The sequence below is a fragment of the Lagopus muta genome, chromosome 13 (genome assembly GCF_023343835.1).
Source record: "Lagopus muta isolate bLagMut1 chromosome 13, bLagMut1 primary, whole genome shotgun sequence".
NCBI lineage: Eukaryota > Metazoa > Chordata > Aves > Galliformes > Phasianidae > Lagopus > Lagopus muta.
The window spans coordinates 8973696-8997783 of NC_064445.1; the positions used below are offsets into that span (position 1 = coordinate 8973696).

General features: G+C 39.7%; 1 protein-coding gene and 1 long non-coding RNA gene across 3 annotated transcripts in view; one reads left to right on the top strand and one right to left on the bottom strand.

Annotated features, from left to right (window-relative positions):
• Positions 1-24088, top strand: part of LOC125699694 (uncharacterized) — a 78071-nt gene that overhangs the window by 10839 nt on the left and 43144 nt on the right. Inside the window, exons 2-3 of one of the 2 annotated variants that reach the window (XR_007379655.1) lie at positions 12779-12917; positions 23187-23258. This is a non-coding gene — a long non-coding RNA (uncharacterized LOC125699694). The remainder of the gene's footprint in view (positions 1-12778; positions 12918-23186; positions 23259-24088) is intronic. The other variant, XR_007379656.1, reaches the window with a different exon arrangement.
• The window catches only part of LOC125699693 (transmembrane protein 182-like), a 214441-nt gene continuing 190631 nt past the window's right edge, over positions 279-24088 (bottom strand). Inside the window, exon 6 of the transcript XR_007379654.1 lies at positions 279-288. The gene's annotated coding sequence lies outside the window, so the exon portion shown is untranslated. The remainder of the gene's footprint in view (positions 289-24088) is intronic.

Below are 24088 nucleotides of genomic sequence, written 5' to 3' on the forward strand. Positions count from 1 at the left end.
GCACTGCTCTCAACACTAATGTCGTAACAGCAGCATGCTAGGAAGTCAAATTTTGTGTATGGCATTTGACCTTAAGGAAGTGGTATCTTTCGTTTCTTTTGTAATCCATTAGGTGTTTCAGTGCTACTTTAGGGTAACTTTGGGACTGATTTACACAAGAGGCAACAATACAGAATGTGGCCCTGTGTGCCTGGTACCTTTGTCTCAGAGCTTTTCAGGCAATTTATTTTGTAAGGGAAAAGAATATAGGTAAGAATTCCAAATTTGTAAGATATTAAACCTGTATATCTAACCATGGACAGGCATGAAAAATTGAAAGATGAGAAAAGGATCAATAAAATCATATTCAAGTCCTCCTCTCCTCTCCTCTCCTCTCCTCTCCTCTCCTCTCCTCTCCTCTCCTCTCCTCTCCTCTCCTCTCCTCTCCTCTCCTCTCCTCTCCTCTCCTCTCCTCTCCTCTCCTCTCCTCTCCTCTCCTCTCCTCTCCTCTCCTCTCCTCTCCTCTCCTCTCCTCTCCTCTCCTCTCCTCTCCTCTCCTCTTTTCCTTGCTATACTGTGGACAAAGGAGAAACATGAAGGCAGATCGGGTTTTACCTGTTACTGCTCTAAATTTAGTTCTGGTTTAGCATCCCCAAGGAAATAAGTACTTTTTTTCCTAGGTGGGAAAGTCTCTTTTTAACTACTTGCTAGAAGAGCAGTGACAGCTGAACATCTAAAAAAATGAAGTAATATACAATTTAAAAAAAGAGTCTCAAATGTCAGCTAACATAGCTGTGACCTGGCCCTGCAGCAAACCCTGCTGTAATACTCCTTTTCCAAAAGATCATGTATCGACTTTCATTATTTTCTGCTCAGATTCACAGGATGTTGTTTCTTATAGTAGCCCGTTTTCACCTACCAGAGAGATTGGCTTGGCCATGTAAGGTTCTAAATATTGATAACTAGATCTCAATTCCGTCATCTTTGCCGACACGCATTTTGTTTTGTTAAAAAAAAGTTCTGTGCTTGTATTCATTTGCTGCGCTATATTTTCAGTACTCCTCATGTTAGTTTGTGTAAGAAAAAGCGTAAAGTCCCCCCAAAGTAACTCAAAATGTAGTGGCTTTATTTTTGTTATTCCTCACCTCCTCACAATACTCGCTCCCCTCCCCCAGCAGCCACACTACAAAGCTTGTTGTACAGGGACTCCATTAATCCTACATTTCCTAGATGGTATCTGAGGCACAGTGGGTTTCCACAGAAATTAATTTGTCCTGACAACAGGCCTAAAGATTGGAGTCCAGGGATCACTTGGCAAATTCCCTTTAAACTGAGCACAATAATAAACAGAAAGCTGATAACGACAGTTCTGAAAGACCACACAGAGGAAGGACCCCGAATAGACTCGCTCTGTGTGTATCTGCGAATACCTCTGATAACTAGCAGACAGAAGCTTTATGCTTGATAGGAAAATGAGCGGGCTGATTTATGCACCTTTTAATATTGCAGAACTAACTTCATCGAGCAGCACACAGCCCGAGCTGTTTTCTGCAACGATAATAAAAGTTCACTGCCGATCTGGCCGGCTTGTTTTATATGAGTTTTATTTAATATTTGTATGAACGTCTCCTTGGCCGTTCTTCATGTCCTTCGTATTTTAATGTAGCTCTAATTTTCTCTGTACATCTTACATGTGTAAACATTAAAAAAAAGGTCGGGTAGAGCATAATGGTAATTTATTGAAGGAATCTGGAAAGTTATCCATCTGTTCTGAGGGTATTTTTTGGTAACCTTCGAGATCATGTTAGCTTTTGGTTTCGTTCGTCCTCCCTGTAAGAAGAGTATTCGTCCTCACTAAGAAGAGTAAAAAGCATTGCTTGCTTTTATTTATCCTTGCCTTGGGTGCCTTTTTAAATACTGTTGTTTTCCCAGAGCTAAGGTGTGGAAAATAGCCGTGCTGGAAGCAGATAAACAAGCATTCATTCAATATTTCAGAGCTTGTCAAGTACATTTCAATCTTTGATTTTTGTCAATATGGAATTGAGAGATTTAGAGATAATTAGAATCTACCATGTGTCAGTAAACTGCTGCCAGTTACATTTGTGAAAAAGCCATCATAATATTAAGGGTTCGGATTGATAGAGTGATGTTGAGTAAGATATATGCCGCTTAACTTTTCACCACTTAAGAATAGGGTATGTAACAACTTAAATAATGAATAAAAAAGGGAGAATAGCTTAAAAAGATGTACAGAAAATGGGTTTTGATTATTGAAACGTACAGAAGTACAGTCTGGTTTTGTTTTCAATGCCTAAAACGCGTGATAAAATTGCAGCCTCTGGTTACAGAGAGGAATACATATCTGTGTTAAAAGAAGGCAGGTGTGGCTGTACGCCTAAAATATCGTGAGTCACGCTGGCTTACTCTTAAACTCTCCGATGTTTCTTTTGAGATAGAAATTTGGTACTGGAATAGTACGTGATGTATCCAAAGTCACCAGCAGCACAATACATTGCAGACAGAGTTTTCTGGGGACAAGCAGGAGTCGTGGAGCGCAGCCCTGCGGCACTGGGGGCAGGCGGGAGGTGGGTGCTGCGGGGCGGTGCATCGCTATGCAGCCCAGGTGGCAGGCTGCCAGCAGAGGGGTAGTTAGGGGCTTGGAATGCTGGCTGCCCTTGGCATTTGTGATACAGGGAGTTTATATAAAAAAAAGTTCTGTCTTACATGCTTTTCCGGCACAGCTAATGGGCCCAATTCTGCTTCTATTATTGGCAGTGACAAAACTACCATTGACTTCGGTAAGGGCAGCATCAGATTCAGTATTTAAGAGCTTAACTAGCTGAGAGGTGGGGATCTATTATACTGCTGGAGTGTGATGTATATACCACGCCTCCCCGCTGAAAAATAAAATCTTTTGCTCTCATTATTGGCTTTAAATTAGTTTGTACACTATGAATTAATCAATTACGGCCAACATACTTTTGAAATTAAATTCAGGACGAGTAGTGCAATTTATATTTGTCACACTTAAAGAACTCTATTGTACTGAAACGCAGAAGATTTGAAAACAACTGGCTTTAATGCTCTCTAGCTCCTCATTCTAGATTCTGGTGCAAGAACAAATTGACTCGCTGTGCCTGTTAGTTCTGTAAAAGAACAAACCCAAATACTCCCCTTCACTTTTCATATCAAAATCATCCAGTGCATTTCAGTGTACAAGCTATTAGGATTTTTTGAATTTGGATCAAATCAGGCATTTTTCCCCCAGCAAATAAGTTCTCTTGTGTGCCTTCTACATTTGATTTGAAGGACTGTGTATTATTTGATGTTCTTATGAGATAAACAATAAACTTTTGAATATGTTTTTTCCATTTGAATACAAGCCTAGGGATGCTTCACCCTGCATCCTAAAGCCTGATTTCCCCTGGGACTCATTATCATGCAGCTCACATGTTCAGTCACCTACACTGTTGAACTTACTATCAAATAACCTCCGAAACGTTACTAGTTATTACGTGTCAGAGGGCAGATTTATGATAAACTAACTTTGAAACAAAATAATGAATTCTCAGTGTTCTATTTTCCAGCAGTATTTCTGGTAATTTTGTTCGATTTAAATTTTAAAACAGTAAGTTGCCTTTTTCTCTTATTCTACCGTATAAAACAGCTCCCACCCCTCATGAAATTTCTTCCTCCTTAAATATGGTTTATGATGATTTGAGCACTGCCTATAAAGAATAGAAATGAGAACATTTGTCTGTGAGCTACCAAATGGCCCACTGGAGTTCATTTGTGATTAAACTTTCATAGCTTTGTAACTTGGTGAAAGTTAAATTAAATTAACCCTTGGCATAGTCCACCAGTGTCCAAAATATAGCTATGGAATAGGTGTTGGCAAACAGGAAGCTTTCTCCTTGCACTTCGTGCTGCCGAATTCTAAGGTTTCTAGTAAGGTTCTCACTTAGCAGTGACAAAAATCGGTGGTGTTGTCTTCTCAGAAAATGCAAATGTGTTTACAGTGCACTTGGATCCAAAAAGGTTTTCCCAGTGCTGTGCCATGTGTCAGCCCATGAAGTCCAGCTCGAGAAAGCTGAATATGGCTTCACTGGGTCAGCAGCACCTCTTTTAAATGGTAGCCAACACAACCACGGCTTTCAATGAGATGTTTCAGTGGGATGTTAAACAGATAAGCATTGTACAATAATCCTGGAGATGATCTAACTAACAAACATCTGCAGATAAAAGTATACAACGTCAAACATTAAGCGTGGCTAATTTGGATAAAAAACAGCGCAGCACCTCTTGGTATCAATGAAACATTTTTCTGTTGTATTTTAGGCAAGTGCCATCTCCTACTGAGCAAAGCCCAGGCTTTGAGATGCTTCTCATCTGTGACACTGCATGGGAAGCGCTGGACTGAGGGCAGCTCTGTGGAGCTCGGGGATGTGCCACCACCTCAGCACACTCTCTCATCTCTTTTGCTCCACTTGCCGTAATTATGGTTCTCCAAGGGCGTTACGGGCAAAAGTTCCATATCAGTCTGTCTATTAATATTTATGCAGCAATTCAGGAGGTAATGCATTGTTAAAATACAAGTTGGAAATCCACCAAATTTAATCACTTTTAGTACTAGAAATTATCTATTCCTACATGAGAGAAAAAGGAAGGGGAGCTATTGTTGCCACATTTTTTTGTCGACTAATTTGCCATTTCTAAGATGGTTTATAGTTACAGGGCAATAAATGCTGTGGTGTAGCTAAGTTTTTGTTTTGTTTTGTTTTGATGGAATACAAGATATATACATGCAATTTAATGTGAGACACTCAAAAATATTTGAAGCAAACACAATACACAGGTAAGCACTCTGCTCATTTGTGCTGTTTTGTTCAGTCACTATCTTCATGTTTGAGGAGATGCATGCAGCAGGATTTGCCTTTTCCTACTATGCCTAATGACAGAAAGAGTATTTTTATCACTGGTATCACTTCATTTTTGCAGCTGCCTGCACGCATCAGGTTAGTAATACAAACTCTGTTAAAGACCCTTCCACACTATACAAAATCTACAATTATTATTTAGAGTTAACCTCCTAAGAAATTCATTTGTTATTTAAACTGTTCAAACCCAAAAAGAATTGTTAGCTATTGTTATCTAAGGACCTCCTACAGTCTTTCCTAGGTCAAATAAGGCTCCTTTTGTTTTCAATAGGAGTCTTTTATTTATTTATTTTTTTCTGAGAGCTAGCTCTGAGCTTTTATGTAAGCAAAATAAATGCAGTGTAAGTAAAACATTAATTAAAATGTATAAAAAAATAGAAAGGAAAATGTTCAAGAAGACTGTGGTGCTCAAATAAAACACTTTTTTTTCAGGTCACTTGGCTTTCTGATGTCATTGCTGGCAGATTCGTTAGCCTGGCTCCATCACATTATGTTCTGAACTATAACGTGATGGGAGATGATCAAAGTGAGAATGCTAAAGGTTCAGGACATTTAAAAATGTTCTATTCTGGAAATTGTTCTGAAACTATCAACAGATTACATTGAAATCTGTGGTACTGAACATAGTTACTCATCACCTTTTTTTAGATGGAGCGATTGAAAAGTTTGTGTAAACAGCATTGAAGTTTTTATGATGGAAGGTTGAAAATTTCCCTGGAATTTTAGGAAATCCAAGGGTCTCTGAAATGCAATATACCCCATTTCTGCTGTTAGGCATGTAGTTTTAATCTTTACACTTGAAAGTAGTAAGCATATGGGTCAGATCATCCACTCCTGATAATGGACACAGTTCCATGAACTTCAGTGTCCAATTATGCCAGCTAGAGATCTAACCGTTTCTGGGTTCTATTTCCTTATTTTTCATGTCTTCCTGAACTTTGACCCTTTGTCAAAGGAATGTCGTCTGTAATATGATAATAATATGAAATTCTGTGCTCACTTTCTAACAGCTTATATCCCAAAGAATTGTAATGATCCTCACCTTTCTGCAAAATGCAGCTCAGGAGGGATTTCAGCCCTGTCTTTGCTGGGCACGGGGTGATGCTCGGGTACCTTGGTCTTGTGCTGCTGTGGAGTATTAAATGTTTCTGTATTTCCATGAAACAATTTCTGTGTGGGATGACTGAGTAAATAAACTCATTGGCAAGTCAACAAACTGACAGGAGGTCATTTTTCCTAATTTTAGATGCATTTTAGTACTCAGGAAAGTGAGAAATAGCAGTGCTGATTTTGGGGTTTTTTAGAGCTCCACACTCTGGTGCTCTCAATCAGTGCTAGGCTGTGGGTTAGGCTGGAGGCAGAAATATACAGACGATGTGACACCGTTGGTACATAATGGAGCTACACAGGAGTGTAAAAAGGATTTAAATCTATAAGCTGGATTTGACTTTCTGTTTTGATTTATGGGCTGAATGGAAGTGTGTATTTTAAGGAGCCATTAGTTTGTGATTTGAAATATGCAGAGTGCAGCCGTTCCCTCAGCTCCGTGTAGGAAAATCATACAATGTAGCAGGGGAAATGGCAGAGAACATTCTGTAGAGAGAAAACCCTTAGTTTCAGTCTGTATGCCATGTAAGGAGTGGAGTGGCCAAGATTCATGTCACTCACTGCTGTGCTTCCTGAGCATGAATGGAAAAAGAAGAGGGAGCACCTATGCTGTTCTTCAGTACAGAGTGTGTATTCCACGTGTTTTTTGGTTCTGCTCAGTAATCTGTAGCTGTTGGTGGGGGCTTGAGTAGGGCTGGGATTTCCAGGTACCTGTGTGGTGCACATAAACGGGTGGGTGATAAGGATGCTGGGGCAATCAGCTGTAGCGGGGATAGACACTTGGCCATGCTGAGTGCTGTGAGAGGTGTCCTAGGGCACTCTGTTGAGAGCTGCAGCAGGAGGTTTCAGCACCTCCCAGCCCCACTGTCCCCCATCCTTCCAACCGCTCCTCTTCTTGGGTGGCAGCAGCAGCTGCAGCTGGTGACCCTCGTTTGGTGCCCTCTGGCTCTTCCTCTGCTACAGCTCTTATCATTTGGACAAATGCTGCTCTTGTTTACAGTAATGTAAATTTGGAACAACCTTTCTGCCATTTCTCCAGCATAAATATTGCCCTCTGTGTGATTCCCACCTCCTCCTGCACGCAGATGGGTCTGGAGGCACGGAGGAAGCCTTCTCCCTCTGATATCTTTGCATTGATCTTCTGGCTGTGGGCCCCAGGTGACTGAGCAGCCCATATATTCGATCTGTGTAGATATGGGAGCTGATGTTTGTCTTTTTTTTTTTTTTTTTAATTCCCTCTAGACTAAAAGCACTTCCCAGCTCTAACCCCAGCTTTCTACAGGAACCAAGGGTGCAGCCCACAGTTCCTTTCGTGTACCTCATTACTGCTACTGCAGTCATGAGTAAGGCTGCCTGACTGTGACAAACTGCATGCTGGCTCTGTGATTTGTGCAAGCTCAAATTTTGCACTAATTCACTTATATATACTAGATGGAAAACACAGCCTGAGGGCTGCTATAAAGCATGCTGCTGGAGCCACAGAGAGCGCTCTGCCAGCTGGGGATCGCTGGAGCGTGCCCTGCGCGGGGCTGCAGCAAGAAGGGGAATGGAGTTTATGCACTTGTCAAAAAGGCTGTGGCACAGGAGCAGATCCATCCCCATCCCTATGCCTGGAGCCCTGCACAGCACAGCTGGCAGCTCGGCTCAGCTCCTGCACCAATGGTGATGCAGTGATGCACCCAAAAGGCCAGTACTGCATCCTGGCTGTCATTGGCCCAGTGCAGGTGTTGGCTGCCCCAAATCAGCTTTGGGCTTCTCATTGAAAAAAGGTGTATTTTTTCCCTTTTGCTCTCCTGCAGCTTTGATCTGCCCTCATGTTTTGTTTAGGACCGCTGTGCTAGTGTGTAGCTTTAGCTTTCTGCACAACCTGCCAATAGATAATTTAAGAATGGTTTCTTTCAAGAACAGTGAGAGCACCACGTTAGCTAACTCCCAGAATGATTACTTGTCTCCTTACAGATAGCTGTTGACCTGTTCCTTTAATGTTACAGGTCTGCATCCCACTGCTCTCTTAAGCTGACCTGTTTCCTTCTTTTTAATGAAATCGTCCCTTTAGCCTTTTTCTTGCATTGCCTTTTCAACAATAACATTAGAAACGTTCTGCTCAGTTCTTTCCTCTGCTAACACCTTGCCCAGAGCTAACTTGCAGCTTCACTCTGTCAGCTGTAAGATATAGATATACTGTTGTCTTAATTACTCATATTTCTCCTGCTGCTCATAATTCTGCTTGTTCCACCAAAGAGCTCTTCAGAGAGCTTTACTGCTTCCTTTCTCCTTTCTTTGGGGGTTTAAAGGTTGTCAGATATATAAACGCTCCTTGTTGCAGAGCTTTGGTTGTGACAGTGTTCTTTGTGGAAGAGATTTAGGGGGATGGGAGAGCTAAATAGGAATGCCTTTACAATTCTGTGGAAGAAGAGAATACACACAGCATTACCTTGCATAACAGAACATCACAGAGTGTGTATGGCAAATTCCATCTCTAATGAGTAGTGAGGCAGCTATTCCTCTACAGCTGGAAGTGTCAGTGCAATTGCCAAGGGCAGAGGTTTCTTTCCTCTCGCTGTCCATCAGAGGCTATTCACAGCTCGATCTGGCTTACTGCTATTCCTCTAAAAATGCAGCTGAAGAGGGACTGGAAACTTAAAAATGCCATCACTGTGCTATGAAAAAAACATATTTTTGTGGTTTTAGCTCTCTCCTTTATGATTATATGCTACTGTTTCTGTTATTAACATTAGTTAATGTCTGCTACTGCCCACGGACACCTAGAGCAGGCTGACCGCATGACATCTGTGCATTTTTGGTGATGATCTGAGCAACCTTTGTTGCTGAAGTGAGCTCTCCAGCGAGTAGCACCTTTGGCCAAAGGTTTTCCATCCTGGCTGTTGAAGTCTGCTCTCAATTTCAGCAAGCACCAGCTCTGTGCAGTAGGATAGCTGGCAGAATACAGAACAAAATTCAGCTGGTTGTCTTATTTCAGTTCAGTTCAGCTGGCTGACAGGTTCAGGAAGCAGTTCTTTGAGTTTAAATTAATTGGATAAATTAAGAGCCTGTTCAACTGCTATGGTGGAGCCTGCTCCTGCCACCAAGCTGGTGTGAGGTGGGATGGAGCTGGATGCTCCTTACACGAGTGTGGCTCAGACTTTCTACTTGGGTTCAATTTGCTGATTTTGTTGTAGTTGCTTTTTAATAATTAACTGGTGAAAATGCCGTACGCTTTCATAGAATGAAACAGAGCAACAACAGAGCAATGCCAAAGAACTGAGCACAAAGTTGGAAGTGACCTAAGAGAAGTAGTGGGCCTCTCAACAACACAGTGCTGTAAGTCATGGCTGAGATCATCAAGGAGCACCGATATGACTAAAGAGTCTGCTAGGAGAAGAAATGGAAATAGATGAGAGTACTCAATGAGAGGCATTAGAACTAAAGAATAATTCTGTTCTGCATGGAGGAATTTCATGGAGAAAATAGCTCTTCAGGTTTGTGCTCTGCTCTTGAGGAGCTAAAAGGAAGAAGAAGCTGTCTCAGACAAGTCAAGTTGCAGGCAATGTCACACCAGTTAGGGCACAGGAAATACAGGCCAGTGAGAGCTCATTTCAAGCATCGGTGTATGGGAAGCTCATAGTGTGGAAATGCCAAGTGTGTAACAGCCAGCCCCAGGCTGGGCAGAGGCCTGCTCCGTTTGATCAGGAGTCACCAGGCAGGCCACTGACATTGCTGGGGGCGAGGGGGGAGACAAGCAAGTGCCTGACTCAAGGTTCACAATCCCATCTCTGCCTCCTGAAAGGGGCTCTGGGGATGATAGTCTGCATGTGGCCATGCAGTGCTGGAACACTCAGTTGTTTGGCGACCTTCTGCAGAGATGCTGGATGTATTCCTTGTCCTTGTGCCTCAGTTCTCCAAATGTGAGAGTGTTTCCCAATTACCTTCTCTATACAAAACCAAGGGTTGTTATGAGAATTAGGTCTCATGACTGTGTGGTACTTGGATGCTATGGCAATGTAATTAGCTGCACAGAAATCTTACTAAAAATGTATTTGGTGGAGGAGAGGCCAGGGTGGGGGCCTGGTTTGGACACATGAGTGCTAAAGGGGTACGTTTCCAGAGCTGTGGCTTCAGCACAGCCCAGCTGCATGAGGCAAGTCCTTGGAGGCAGATGTGGCAGACCTAGGGATGCAGGGCATTTATTAGCCCTGTGTTCATATGACATACAATGCAGAACAAACTGTTTGCAGCATTAATGGATTAGATAACAGCTTTCCACCCCCAAGAAGACATTTGAAATTTTTATGTAGTATCTTGGTTTAAAGGTCTTTTTCATCTGATGTATAACTCGAAGTAAACTTCAGGAAAGCATTATTGTTGCCATTAAATCCCTCTTTTCTGCCTCTTTCTCTTCAAAGTCATGCATGCATTCAGGAACTTCTGGACCTCTTAATCCAAAGGAGAGAGGCGTGGGATTCAGCACGGAAATCAGAATGCCTGGGTTCAGGAAAGCTGTGCTGATGATTCCTTTATCTCTGTTATGCTGCCAACCCCCAGACTTTGGCTGCCTAGGTCCTTTTGCATTTTTATATCTGTAAGGTGTTTTTTACTCCCTGCCCTCAACATGACCTCTGTAGCTATGGTTCCCAAATGTTACCCATATTAAATATGAGTATGTGTATAGCATCCACGAGGCACACACTCCCAGGCTGTTAAAGTCCTCACACTGTAGCTGCAGCTTGTTTAGGCAGCAGCCTGAACACCCCAAAGCCTGGAGCTTTTGGAGTTAATAGCTCTAGTTAGCTGGAAGTTATTGTGACTACATCTTTGCTACTCTGCTGAGGAAGAAATGCATTCCTGTAATTTCTGATTAACCCTACTGTAAGTCTACACAAGAAATTATTGGCTATCTTTGTTGGTTAAATGAAGACCACCATTTCAAACAACACAACCTTCAAAGCTTCACTGATGATATGGTGATAAAAAATAGCAATACTCAGAGGCTATTTTTTTTCTTTTTGTTAGGTGAGATAATGCAATGATGTAATAACATAAGAGGGTGAACTTGGATTGGGTGGGATTTTGGCGGATTTCTTAACTCAGAAGTTGTTCTCTTGTGTTTGTGTTTTCTTGCACGTTAGGACAAGGCACAGTCAGATATATTTTCCAGCCTGGTGAATAAAATGAAGCTCAAAGAGTTTAGCTGAGATTGGCTTCCCCTGCAAGAAAGATTGCTCTTTGTTGCCTGGATCATAATTTTAAGGCATGAAAACTATTCATCAGGAAAGCAGCATTTTAACTCCTTCCATCTTGCAGCCTGATCTATGCTGAGTAAAAAAATCCTCATCCATGGAAGTTGATCAGAGTTCACTATGGGCTGTAATAAGTCTATGGGGTCACCTCGATTGCTGTATATCAGTGTGGTTCCGTCAGTATGTTCTTGATAAGCCATCCTATTGCCATGATTTAATCCAAATCTGTTTAATCGTATATAATCCACATAATTCAAACATCCTCACCAAGGATCCAGTTTTATAGCTGTGCTGGGGGGAGGGAAATCTTGTGTTGTCACAAGTCATGCTGACATCAGTGGGGTTTCTTATTGATGTAGGACTTAGTGCTGGCACATGCAGTTACAGCAAAATTGGGGTTTTAGCATATTTGCAATTTGATGTATTTTTAGGAGGCTGTTGCTTTGAGGTAAGCGAGTAAATGAACTCTGGGCCATGTCCAACAAAATCTCTTTAAGAACTGTGCCTGATGGTCATTTCAAGGAAAATATGTACAGGAGTCTGACATTATATGTTATGCAATTAAAAATTAATTAGACTTTTTTTATATTTCTAGTGTAGAAACGTCACTTTATACCAACTATTGTCAGAAAGAGCCTGTGTGCTTCCAGGGCTTTTTTTTATTGCTTTAGAAACATTTAACAACAAAATATAGATATTTTTCAGCGTAGATAACATGCAGACATTATTGCAACATTACTGGTGGCAATCCTTGTGTTCAAGATACTCACATCAGGTTGCAGTACATTTGTGAAGCTATTTGTTAATGTGATACACATGCAGTCTGATGCCTTATACCCTGGAATTTGAAAAAAAGGGCTTGAACCCATGAGTAAATGGTAAACATCTGAGCAATGCTGCTGAAGTCAGTCCATGCATCTGTTAACAGTGCAGACTAATCCTTAAAAAATAATTATGAAAAAGGCAAAAAGAAAACACCAGTTTTTCCAAGCCAATGAAACTCCATACTGCTTAATGTGAGATACTGGATGGATTGGTGCATGATCTGAAGGACTGAATCCATACTTGTAAACATGGTTTACTCGTTACCAATGAAAACAGTATGCGTGGAACTTTTATTCAGCTTGCATACTGCATCATTTCTGATACGTTTTTGACTTGACTTTTTCTTTCTTTGTGGCCATTTTGCAATTTTCAGTGGATTTGTTTTGATTGTAAATAGGCATACACATTAGCTAGAGCCAGATAATTTCTTCTGGCCAGCTTTGCCAGTAAATCACTGAGCTATGTAATTGGGTTTGTATAAAATTATGCACTGTGAACTTGGGAATAAGTAAAACAAACAAAAAAAAAAAGTTGATTTTTTGGTGCTATCATTTTTGTGTAAAAGTTTCTTTTTCACATGTTTTTTCTGCTCCGCAATGCGATCATTGTGATCATTCTTTCAGTGTTGAACGAAAGGCAAACTACAGAATAAATTCAAGTAAAACTGATAATAATTTCTGGTTTGGCTTGTAGGTGAGCTGAATACAATGCCTGCATTTGTGGCTAACTCCAAGCAATACATTATGAAGATGATGTTATTCAGACACACACCCAAACAATTTGATTCAGACAAATTGGATACGAGACTTTGACCAGCATGAGAAGAGAACAGGTGAGAACCCTTGAGAGCAGAGCTGAAATAATAAATGTTCTGATGGTCAGGAAAAATATTTCTCCCGTAACACAATAGCTCTTCTATTAGAAACTCAAAATACTAATTACAATCTGCCTAAAGACTTATTATAAATGAAGTGGAGATGGAAACATGTTTATATTATGGGGAGGCTTATTTGCAGATAAGCAGGAAACCAGTCACACATCTTCACAAACATAATTTTAGCTGTTTTAATTAGCAGGTTTGCTTTGATTTAATTTAATTCAGCGATTCCTTCTATCTTTACTGACACATGTGCAAATAAAAAGCTCTGACCTGACTTTTGACATCCAGTTTCCTTTTTCATTTCTGTTTTTGTTGTTGTTGATTTCAGCAGTGTTTACCATGAAATGATGGGGTCAACACTTCCTAGCAGCGTGGCCAACAGATGTAGCGTGGAGATGACAACTGTACGTTTTAGTGGTCTTTTGTTACCTCAGCACTGACTGATGGCTGAGAGGCTGGAAGCCAGAATGTCAAAGGCCATCAGATGTCCTAGCAGCCTCTAGATCCCGTTTCTGTTAAGGGTTGAAATGACAAAAATATTTTTGTGTAGTTGCACGTAAAAGTGCTGTCAGCTTTTGCAATAGAAAGGAACCCTAAGAAGAAGCCCCATGTGTGTCTTTAGCAACTTATTGTAGCTTGTGGACCAACTTCAGGCTGAAGAGCAAGATTTAAGATCTTCCAGGATTCACATGTTTAATATTTGGAGATTCAATAATTTTATCTAAAAGTCAAAGTAGCTGTTGATAGAAAAAGACCATGTATGATGGCATAAAAATACCACATTTAGTTACTGATAAAAGAACCTGTGGTGACTTTGCTGAGCTTTTGTTGGTCTAAATGCTTGGAAACTATTTTTTTTTTCTTTATGTCAGGAAAGGAACTGTTCATACACCAGGTGTTGCTCTCCCAACCCCTCTCTTTTTCAATATCTCACAGCTGTATGATAGGTAATTAAAACAATCACCGACATGTTTCAAAGCTGTTGTAGCCTTTAGTTGACTTTTAAAACTCTTATTTGAAGAAGAATGGTGAAATTAATTTGTATCTGGCTCAGGAATGTGCTCTTTACTTGAGCAATGGACTTTACAACATTGCCAACAAAAAGACTGAAATTAATATTACTCTTGCCTTTATCTAGGGTTATTCTGTTAACTGTTTTATACTGGAAATTAATTTCAATATCAGGCAGATGTCTACAAGCCATGAATGCAGCAGCTCCAGCATACAGTCAGATAGCTTCCTCTTCATAATGATGGTAAAAATAATAATTCAAAAGAAGTAAACTTGCCAGCACAATTAAATGATTCTGATGTAGATAATGGAAAGAGGAAGTTTTAAAGAATGGACTATAAAATGTGTAAGATTAAAAAGTGTCATTTAAAATAGTATTATGTGGTTGTTTAGAGAAGAACTGTAATTATACAGGCTCATCTTTCTACTGAGAAAAATTACTGTGAGATACAGAGACTTTGGGATGGGTGTATTTGTGATGCTGAAATGCTCTGCTGTTTTCTGTTGGTTTTGTGTGTGTGTGTGTTTCTTTTCTGTGCTTCAGCAGCTGGCGTTATGAAACTTGTAATTCATTCATTGTGCTTGCTCTATGGGACAGGATTTTATTCTGAAAATAAATTTACTTCTAATATGTTCTTTCTGATCATTAAAAAAAAACCCTTCATCTTTATGAATGATTCTATTGTTACATCAGTGTAAAGTGGACCATGTAGCACAAGTGAACAGAAAATCCAGTGAGTAATGTGTATAAAATGTAAGAAAGTGAACAAGAAAAGCAGTGTATAATCTAAGAATGAAGCAGAAATTTAGTTTGGAAACATGTTTTATTGTCATACAGCCTTGTGAGATCCCAGTTATTCGCATAGTTATTGATTAAAACCAACTGCATTTGCAGGAAAATATGCACCTCAGAAATAACCAAGATATGCAGTGGCAGATTTTAAGCTTCTCATCTGGGTGCACAGTTTGTAGGTACAGGCAGGAGCATCCCTCAGAGGTCGGGCACAGGCTGGCTTTCCTCTCCTTGTTCTCAGAAGGATGTCTGCCTCATCACACTTCTCTTGGCTGCCCCACAGTATTCAATTTCTTCCTCCTCTTTGGATTTGCCTCTTTGGAAATGTGTAATTCCCTGGCGTAGGTATGAGGTGACAGCTGCAACACAGAGGAAATACAAGTTGGGAGTGGAATTGGTTCTGGCTTAGAAATCACTAATTTTAGGAAAAACATGCAGGATGATAACTTCTGCATTTTCCTCATTGGTTTGTGGGGGAATCCTCATCTGGTGCACACACAGACATACATATAGAGCAAGTGTTTTTATTTATGTGTGTCTAAAAATCTGGAAGATACCAGCTAACAGAGTGCAAGCAAGAAATACCAATATTGGCAAATCTAAACCAGTAAATATCCATTCTGACTTTTCCCATTAATTTTAAACGAAATACCTCTTCCTGTTTATACAAACATATACAAAGGAGCAAAGAAGAGGAAAGGATCATGGTGTTTATTAAAAGCAGCATGATCCTTTCCTTTTCTTTGCTCCTTTGTGAATGTTTCTAACCACACACAGAACTGCAAAGAAATGTACAAATGAGAATAAAAATAAGATTCAAATGCTAATCTGCATCTTTGCTACAGCACAACTCAATTTGACAGTATATTTTTGCCAGGTGGAACAAAGAGCAATAAATTAGTTTTGAACATTTATGATCTTGCATTATAAAGACTGCAACAGACTGTGTTCAAAATCAATTGTCAGAGTGATGGGGGTTTAATAACTCTGGTTCTGTAACCTTTTACATATCTGCAGACCGGGTAAGGGGACATTTCTAGATCTGCTGCCATTTTTCATTATTGCAACTTATATTTGAAAGACCTTTTTGATGCTTAAAAAAAGAAACAGATTACTTTTTAGTAGAGCTGGATGAATAACTCGCAATTAATAATTCATTCGGTGAATTTTACCTTTTATTCTGTGGGAAGAATAAAAAAATTAGTTGTTAATTTTTTTCATGATTTCTATTGAGTAGCTGGTTTTCTAATCAAAACTGGAACTCAGAATCCAAGGTGTGTTACTTATTTGTGATTGATAAGTCACGTGGCATTGGTTTAACTCCCTAATTAATTGAGGACAAATTCTAGAATAATTTTATGATTAAATGTTTGAAGATAGCGTATTTTAAAATCCTTTGCCACATGCATGCAGTTTTTGCAAGTATCATTGGAAGTGAAAATCCAAATGTATGAAAATTGTTGAAAGGAAATGCAAATGAGGCAGGAATACGGCCAAATCAGATTCATTACAGGGCACAAATGAGTTTTTGTAGACTTCTACAGAATTTCCAGCTGTAGTTTTTCCTTGCTAGTTCAAGTTCCTGTTTGAGAGAAGCCAACTAAATATTGAAGAAAAATATGGGAGCAAGGTAAGTAAGAGCTGAAGTAATAGGCAGTCTTCATTAGCAGCAGCATGGAATTTCCCTAGCTCCCTAGCTATTGTATTGCATTTTACAATAGTGAAATATTTTATGGTAGTGAAACCATTTGAACAGCTGCCATCTTTTGGCTTTCTCTGCCTCTCAATGGGCAAGTCCAAATCCCACCAACACAAGCCCTACTGGGCTAAGAGGCAGGTATGCATTTTTTTATTTTTTTATTTTTTGTATATGCACTTCATTTTGGTTTCTTCTAAATAGAGCAAAAGCAGTTAAATATTTCCCAACAAAACACATATATGCAATCTCCAGGGCTGTGCATACCATCTAACTGTCATTTCCTTTGATTAACCTTCACCTGACCTCACTCCCTAAGGCAGTTTCAAATCCTTTTGTTCCTCCATTTAAGAATTGCACTCTATCAGGTGAGTACATCTGTCGTTAAGGCACGGGCCATTTTACTGGAACTCAGCAGAGATGCGATGGAAAACTGTGCAGAATTTGTCACAGATCAGACAACGTGGTTGAATGTGCAGATTTATCTTTTCCAAGAGACAGAGAAGCAGAGTTTGTGCGAATCAGTTGAAGGTAGCTGAATTCTAAGAGTCTGGGTTAATTATTTTATGAATATTAAATACTTAAGGTCAGAAGAGGATCATGACTGTGATAAACAGGACTCCTCTGCTGCAACTCCTTCATGTTATCAGGAAGTGCCAGTTTGGGGAGGATAAAATTACCATAGGGAGGATCAGAGTTAAGGAATTACCTCCTTCACCACTGCAGAGTCTGGCAGCTGCCTAGGTAGTCCATTCGAGCACTTTGAAACACATCAGGTTGGTGTTCAGTCCCCAGTCCTTCTCTACAGGTAGTGAGATAATAAAAAGTCCAGAAGAAAGACAACATTTCTAAGTGACCTGTGCTCATAAGTTTCAATCAGCCCAGCCTGAGCTTTTTTGGATGGCATTTTGAAGAAATGTTGACACTGTGTCACAATTTGGTACAATTCCTATTTTTAAGTCCTGGAAACTCATCTAGGGTGAATAATATGAAACAGATATTACGAATCCAGTCTGATCACACATTTGGCTGACAGCAATGAAGAACAAAGCCTACACTGAATCCTTCTTTTATATTAGGGAATGCCTTTTGGAATGATATTAAAGGCCATGTTTGATGATGTATCTCTGCATCCCAAAGTAAACTGTCCAGTGACTCCTACTTACTCCTAGCAGCTAAAACTATGCATCTCGATTCTAAGCTTAACTTGACTTGATATCATTTCCTAATAGATTAAAGATGTGCTATTCAGCATTGTATCAATTCCTAGGGATGATGATCAACTCATCTCTTAGCTCAGTCTTTGATGAACTAAATAGGTCAGACTTCCTTGGTATTTCATCATCAGGAGTATTTTACAGATGTTATACAATTTTTGTAGATATTTTCTTCCCCTTTTCAGTTCTTTTTTTAACATACAGTTTGAAGTTGGATAAACAGAGTTTAAGTATCAAACATTTAATGTTTTCATCTCAAATCTTGCAGGATTGTACTGCAGGAGGTTTATAATCTATTTTTAAGGTTTTATTTATGCTAGCTCTTTTTTTTCACCATTCTAGCGGGTGAGTTGCTTACATTTTGTGCCTCCCGTGGAAGCTGACACCATTGCAGCTGCAGAGGGATGTTCCAAGAGCTGCCAGCACCAGCACGTGGGTGAGTCCGTGCCAGCCAGCAGCACTGAGAGCCCTGCCCGCTCCGATCAACTAGCAGCCTTGTAACTAATACCTGGGAAATGTAATTACATCATTCCACAGGGGTTTTAAAATCCTGCTTTTGGAGTAAATGTGACTTGTTATTGTCCCTTACGAGGGTTTGGAAATGATTCTCCAGAGCAAATGTTTTCTATGAAATCCTCTCCAGAAACAATCTTCTCTCTGTGAGTGTGCTTAGTGACGGAGAGGTGCTCACCTGGTGCACTGAAGAATTTAAATGGAAGAACAAAAAGAAACTGAAATTGCCTTAGGGATTGAGGTCAGGTGAAGGTTAATCAAAGGAAATGACAGCAAAATGGCATTCGTGGCTCTTGGTACATTTTTAATCATTTCTCTCTCTCTCATGAAAGACACGCAGGATGGACAACTTTTTATTGTTGCACTTAGTTGGGGGAGATTTTTATTTTTGTCTTGTTTAGTTTAAAATACTTGAAAGTATTACTTTTAGATTTCTCCTGTAGATTTGGCTCCTGAAATGCTGTATCTCAGTGCCTTGAATTTGTGTGTGGGAAATGGAGAATGTGTGTGGGGGAAGGAGAATGTTAAGAGAAAGCGAGTAATTTTCCCCAGAATATCTCTCCTCTTTCTAATGTGATATTTTTTGAAACAATTCCAGAAGTCATGAGTGCAGGGAATAAATACTCAGTAAAGCCAAATATTCATTTTCACACAAATGTCAGGCTAAATGAAGTCCGTGAAAGTAACTACTGAAAACAAGAATAGTTTCTTTCAGGCTCTGCTAATCTACAGGTAATTGCACTGTTTTTAAGCGTAGATGTTTTGTGTATTTTTTTGGAAAGTTCTTAGAATAACTCTCATAATTACAATGAAACTTTGAAATCATGCCCAAGTTTGTGGGCTGTCAGTTATATTCTGATTTCACATCTGTGAAAAGGCCCCATTTAGAAACCCTTATTTTCAGAGTTCGGAGTTGTCATTTTGTGCTATTCACCTTAGGTAACTTTGGCATAACTGCAACAGGAACAGGAGCAACTTTATGTAACTTATAACTGCCTGAGGCAGCTTTTAAAAAATGTGAGCAATGCATTTTTTTTCGAGTATGTTTATATAGCTCCCTTCCCTGTAATGTAGAGAATCCTAAAGAGCGTATATTAAACTCAAACAGCTCTCAATTGTGGTAAGTTGGCTGTAGCAAATGTATTCTTCCTGCTCTTTAGATCTAATGCTACGAAGCATCATGTGTAGGCTACCTGCAGCCAAGACCTCACCTTTTTAAACCTTCTGAGGATGCCTTAAAGAAAACATAGTACTGCAAACCCATCTTGTGTTATCACCACTGTGAGTTGCAGTAAAAAAAGTGATGTTTCTTATAGGTATGCTTCCTCAACATTGCAGGAAAAAGAAATCTGGAACTCATTTCTTTGAGTGTCGTTGCGCTGTTTATTGCTGTGATTGCTACTGGTAATGTGGCACTTTTCTGCCCGATCCCACAAAGTGAATGGGTGCCATATGGGATCTTTGCCATAGAGCTGATCAAGGAGGGAAAGGCCCCCTGCACAGCACAAACAATGCTGAAAAAAGCATGTCCAGCAGTTATTGGAAAACAGAATCAGATGAAAGTGGGAAAAATGTATCTGAACTCATTGGATGGTAGTTGAATCCAGCCTACCTTTCATTTTGGGGACTGCAGAACCCAATCACCTACAGATATACAGGGAAGGATAAGGAACCTCAGCTGCAAAGGCTGAGCTGTGCACTAGCTGTGCTGACACCAGCCAGCAACCAGACATAGATAGATAGTGAGAGATAGTGAGCTGGGCATCTCCATGTTTACAGGGCATGACTGTGACTTTACGATGCTGTAACAATACCAATGCTGTGTTTATAGACCGAGTTTTTCAAAGGTTCTCGGTGTCAGCTTGAGCTGCAGACTCTCTCACTCATAACTTGCCTGTCTTGTAAAAATTACGTATTAGTAATAGAAATATAAATAATTCTTGGTGAGTATTTGGCAAAACAGGGGGGATCAGCTTAAGGAACATGAGAGACCATTATAAATGAAACCTGAATACTTGAGTTGAAGACAGCATTAACTGCCGACAAGTGGAAAACTACTGAACTGAGAAAATAGGATTTTTTTCATAAACAATATGACCTCAGATTTTTTTCAGAAGTAAATACTAAAGAATCACACCAAATCATATACCTACTCTTAAAACACCTAGTAAAACCATTGGAACTATTATATGCCTGCACACTCAAACTGTTCAAATAGGGGAGGTATTAGATAGGTCTGAGCATTTTTATTCCAGCCATTCAGACTGTCTCCCAGAATTAGTAACTTTCTGCAAAGGTTTATTTTTAAAAGTGGCTAAATTTGTTTAGTATTTCATTTCTACAGGCTGCTTTTTGCCTCCTGTAGCAGACTAACTGTGCACCTGCCCTGGAAAGAAGTGTTCCTGTGAAACTGCTCTCAAGCAATGTGGTAGCTCCTGTCGGGCAGCCTTGAGAGGCTTTGGACAATTTGCTGTGGCCACCTATGGTTATTAGTTAGAAAACGTGTCACTATTTTACCTTGGCATCTGTTCAAAGTACTAATTCTGTGGATCAGTGTCTTTCTGATGAGGAAAGTAGAATCCTTTTTTGTCCCTGGTGTCTGAGTAAATTGATATCAATACCCTAATGAAAAGACAACTGTTGTCAGCAGAAGCAAGAAGCAAGAAAATCTGGGGCAGTAGGTAACTTCGTGATGTGTTCTCCATCCTCAGGGACTTTCAGTGCTCTGAGGATTAATTTTCCATTACATACACGTGTGGTGCTTTTCTTAAATACACTTCCACTAACAACTCAATACTTTTTCCAATTATAGTATAAAACACTCAACTTTTCTGTCTTTCTCTCCCTTTGAAGCCAGCAATTTCAGCATTGTGAACATTGTTACTCCCTTGTACTCTTCCTTAAATGAGGCATCTTTTTGTGGCCCAACTGAAGCCATGTTTTTAAGCAGAGAGGATAGTGTGAACCCTGTTGTGGATACAGGTGGAAAAAGATCTTTGGAACTGCACTTCTGCAGGGATTTATTTGTGAATTCTCATCTTCATGATAGCTGGCTTAGTCTCCTGCAAGTGCATCTTATGCACTAGAGACTTTGTGTGAAATGCCTTATTTTAGTTGATTTGTTTCATACTTATTTCCCATATAGTAACTCTATGGATACATCCATGGAAAAAAAAGACAAACAAAACAAAACAAAACAAAACAAAACAAAACATAAGAGCGTTTTTACCTGCTGAACACACCTGATTATAGCTGGAAGGAACAAGAGCAAGATAAAGCAAGCCAAAACCCACACTGCATGTAAACCTGAAGTGTACAGACTATAACTATATAAATAAGTTGGATGTAGAGCTGGGTAGCAATGGGTTACAGACTGTTGCAGGAAGGTGAACAGGAGCTTGAATAGTTTGTAGTTCTCCATTCAGAAGTGTAGTCAGTTGGAGAATAAAAAATAGGTAGCACGAAGATGTCTGAAAATTACCTCTGTGCTAAGGACAGCCTGAAGTATTTGTGAGGTTATCGTCACCTTTTTAAGATGGATCAGTGTTGCCAGTCACACAATATCACTTCTGATAGAACAAGGCTTTAGAGGGCTTCTTAGCCTGGGGACTCACTGAGCCATTTTGATTTTGTTGGCACCAACAAGGAAGAGACACATTGATTTTACAAGACAGCTCACAAAGATCTGTACAAAGATCTTCGATTCCAGAAAGAGTAAACTAACTGCTCACCTTGAAAGAAAAAATATTATTTTATAGCAAACTCTTTTTAAATCCTGAAGAAGGTGAACTGAGAATGAGGAGCAATGTCTGTAGAAGGGACTTGGGCAGACACTGAGTTTCACATACTCCTTGTGAAGGCACCTGGCAGGCTGAATTCAGCATCTGAATTCCCCAGTCAGAACAAGGCTGGGCCCATTGAGCTGCTGGGATCTGCTGGCAGATGAGGCTGTCCAGCTGCTTTCCCACACATTTTCTGTCTCTTTTCTTCACTGGGAAAAACAGGTAAAATCCTTTCTGAGGCAATGTTTATATGAAACAAAGCCATCATGTGTTAATGTACAGTACATAAACTGAGTTTATCTCCTCTGTTTTCTTCTGCATCTCCATTTTATAAAATAGAATTGGAAGAAAATTATGGTTGCAAAACCTGATTTTTGCTTCAATTCCGATCTTCATACAGAACTATCTGACAATTAATACTTGTGTGTACCTTTTGAAATATCTGACCTTTGGGGAGCTGACAGAGCTATAATATTAGTCTTTGTATGCTAGCTTGGCTTTTAAACTCTCTGCCTAGTGGATGTAAGTTCAGTGGATACAGATCTGAAACTTGATTTCCTCAGTATAGCTGCATTAGCATTCAGCTGTGGGTATGTAAGATAATAGTATTAAAAGCAACCTTCCAGCCTGTTGTCATGGATGCAGCACAGCCCAATCCTGGTAGCGGTACACCACCACCAGTCCTTGTACAATCTCATTTTTATCTACAAATTTTAATTTAATTACACCAGAAATTCTTTAACTATACATAATATATGGTTTTATTTTTAGTTTCAGCATTAAAATGTAAGGATTGAGCAGCTCAGGTTCTTTGTCCAGTGCTCATTTTTTTGCATTCCAAGTATCTGTCAGTATTAGTTATGAGACCGTGTGAAATAAGTAGCCATGAAAGATGCCTGCTTTTATGACAGAATGAGTGGTTTCATGAATTTTAAAGGAGCACATTTGTATTTTCTGTTCTTGAACTACATGGGCTACTCACAAATATGACAGAAGATAATTGTTTGAGGAATTATGATGCCTTTCAAGATTTTGCAGGATATTACTATTTTCATAATCTTTCATTTATCAGGTTATATGGCTTGATTTATTTATGTGTGTAATTTGGAAATTAAAGTACTCCCATTCTGTCAGCATAGGTACATGTTTTCTCCGTACAGCTCACACTCCTGTTAGCAAAAATAATGAATGTGCTAATTTTTTTGTCAGTTACTAAAGAAACGCGTCAGAATTGGAGGACAGTCAGGTATTATCCTGGACCACGTGAGGCAATATGGAACGGTACGTAGTGCTTCCTCAGTGCCTCAGGATCGCGGCAGCGCGTGTTTCAATATAAAACACTAACAGTGCCACCAGGCAGTGCATGTACTGCACTTTGTTAAGATTTAAATGAATGCATTGTTAGCACCAACTTCAGCAGGGATTTTGTGTGAGCGAGTAAAGGCTTCAAGCCTTTAATTGACTAAGGAAATCTTTTTAGTTGTGATTACAGGGACAGATACTCAGCTGGTGAGAACTGATGGTGCTCCATTGAATCAATTTTCATACCCCGTCTGAAGTCAATGGAGCAGTGCTCATTTATAACTTGGTACCTGGCCCATTATTACAAAAAAACGTTTCAAGCTTGGTATTTGAGTGGTACAGTAACCTTTTATTGCAGAGCTGCTTGACTTGTTTCCTAAAAATTTCATCATAATCGCCAGGAAAATCTTTGGGCTAATAAATTTGGTGTCATAAGCTGTTTTCATTCAGTTAGGAGTTTGAGCATAGAACCCTATAGCTTCATCCTGTTTACTTGAAAGGGTGCTTACTCTTTTATTTAACAGCCACTGCCTTTTTAAAACCTGAAATGAAGCATTTCTTTATCTGTCCTCTTCTGGTTTAGTCATGAAGTGTTTGAATGTTTTCTCTTGGCAGTTTTACCGTACCTTACATCCTGTGATAACTGCACAGTAGGATTTGATTTGATGGTAAAAAACTTCTGAACATCTTTCAGCATCATGCATATTCGTGACATCTGAGTTTTGTTGCTGAAAATCCCCTCTCAAAATTCTGCGCACGCCCATAATTAAACCACTGTGAAGGTGCAGTCAGGAGAACCAGGCATCGAT